We start from the raw sequence: 2,729 nt of genomic DNA, 5'->3' as shown, positions 1-2,729 counted from the left end.
TTTATTAAGCTCTAACCTTAGAATTTAAATGTAGCTTGCCAATATATGAGTCAAGTCTATTCGTTCAGATAAGAGTGAAACAAAAACTCGTAGATTATGCACATTACCACGCCAACAGAATGTCAAGAATATGCAAGGTAAGGGCAAAGGGAATCAAAGTAGCGTAGAAGTTCAACGTTCCGACTCAACCTAATTGCAGTAATAAACGTGAAATTTTTTGAATTTTACCGTTTTGTTTTTTTAATTAAGACAACAATGCATGCGAAAATAAAGAAACGTGCAAACTAAAATGCAAAAAAGCATGCAGACACAGATATGGATGCATACCTCTCCAAACCAAACTGTACAATGTCCTCATTGCACCAAAAATAGAGAAAGAAATGCAAACTAAAGAGAAAAGGAGAACGGGAGTCGGAAAACTTACAAGATGACATAAACGAGGGACCTCCCCAAACCGACAATGAACATGGACGGTCACGTATAGCCTAGTAGCATCGCGGCAGGCGAGATATGGTAGCAGGAGTATGCAGGCACTCGCTCGAAGGTCAAGGGGCTCGATCGAGTAGAAATAGTGCCAGGGGTCCTCGGTCAAGCAAAAACGCCACTCGATCGAAAATAGGAATTCAGCAGATACTCGATCGAGGATAGGAAGTGATCGATCGAGTAGAAATTCCAGCATAAGAGCTCGATCGAGAGGATAGGGTGCTCGATCGAAAAGTGTGGATTTGAAGGAACTCGATCGAAAGCAGCAGTTGTTCGATCGAGTAAAAATTCTAGCAAAAGTGTTCGATCGAGTAAGAAAACCACTCGATCGAACTAAATACCTGCAAAATCGCAACATAGGACCACGAGACTAGCAAGATATGCATAAGTTCAGCATTTAGATGTTTAACACACAGCATAAAAAGAAATAACAAGTTCAAACGAAAGTACACAGTCTGAGTTACCTCCCGGATAGCGCAGGTTTAAGAGGTCCCGCGCGACCTTTCTGGCTTCAATTAGCTGGCTCATCAGGATTGTCTAAGTACAGGACTTCAACATGGTTATCTGCATCATTTTCCTCATGGTAATGCTTCACATATTGTCCATTTACCTTGAACCTATTTCCCTTGGAATTTTCTAACTCAACGGACTCAAACTTAGTGACGGCTGTCACTGTATAAGGGCCACTCCACCTGGACTTCAGCTTGCCAGGAAATAAGCGCAGTCGGGGATTAAACAACAACACCTTCTGCCTGACATGAAATTCTCGAGGTATGATCTGTTTGTCGTGCCATCTCTTCATCTTCTCTTTGTAGATGCGTGAGCTATCATAGGCATTTAGCCTAAACTCCTCCAGTTCATCTAGCTGCAATAAACGATTCTGACCACACAACTTACGATCAAAGTTAATTTCACGAATTGCCCACCAAGCCTTACATTCTAACTTAACAGGTAAATGACATGACTTCCCATAAACCAGCCGATATGGTGATGCACCAATCGGCATTTTAAAGGCAGTCCGGTAAGCCCATAATGTGTCTTTCAGTTTAGGACTCCAATCCTTCCGCGATTTAGAAACTACCTTAGCTAAAATCTCCTTAATCTCTCGATTAGATACCTCATTTTGCCCGCTAGTTTGGAGATGATACCTCAAACCGCGCCGGTGTTGGACACCAACCTTAGACAAAATAGAAGTTAGTTTCTTTTCTTTAAAATGCATTCCCCCATCACTAATGACGACCCTAGGGACACCAAAACGGGGAAAGATAATCTTTTTGGACATTTTAATCACAGTCTTGGCATCACAATTAAGTGAAGCAATCGCCTCCACCCACTTAGACACATAATCTACAGCTACCAAGATATACCTGTTACCTTTGCTAGACGGGAAGGGTCCTTGGAAATCAATGCCCCAGACATCAAAACCTTGACCTCTAGGATACCATTTTGTGGCATCTCATATCTCTTAGAAATATTCCTGGAGCATTGGCAAGCATCACAAGCTGACACAAAAACTTTAGCATCAGTAAACAAAGTAGGCCGGTAAAAATCAGACTCAAGTACCTTAGCCACGGTACGCGATGGACCGTGATGACCACCATAAGGGGATGAATGACAGCCCTCCAAGATCGCTCTGATCTCCCACTGTGGAATACACCGTCTGTAGAGACCGTCTGCACAGTCCTTAAATAAATAAGGATCATCCCATAAGTACTGCTCAGCGTTATAGAGAAAACGCTTCCTCTACTGATAAGAAAGGTTAGGTGGCAGCGCGCGATTAACAACATAATTAGCTAAATATGCATACCAACGGTCATGGTTAATAATAGAAGACAAAACAGGAAATAAAGAGTCATCGAAAAAAGAATCATCAATAGGTAAAGAATCTTCTCCCTCTTGATGTGATAGTCGCGACAGATGATCAGCTACTACGTTCTCAGCACCCTTCTTATCTTTGATCTGCAAATCAAACTCCTGAAGAAGGAGTATCCATCTCAACAGCCGTGGTTTAGCTTCCTTCTTAGCAAGAAGGTGTCTCAGAGCTGCATGGTCATTAAAAACAGTAACTTCTGACCCTATCAAATAAGAACGAAATTTTTCTAGCGCATAAACCACAGCTAGCAGTTCTTTCTCAGTGGTGGTGTACTTCACTTGAGCCTCATCCAGATTTCGGCTCGCATAATATATTGCATTCAAATCATTGTCTTTCCTTTGGCCTAGCACCGCTCCTAGTGCATAGTCACTAG

This window comes from Silene latifolia, chromosome 2 (assembly GCF_048544455.1).
Source record: "Silene latifolia isolate original U9 population chromosome 2, ASM4854445v1, whole genome shotgun sequence".
Lineage (NCBI taxonomy): Eukaryota > Viridiplantae > Streptophyta > Magnoliopsida > Caryophyllales > Caryophyllaceae > Silene > Silene latifolia.
This window is presented reverse-complemented; position numbering follows the sequence as displayed.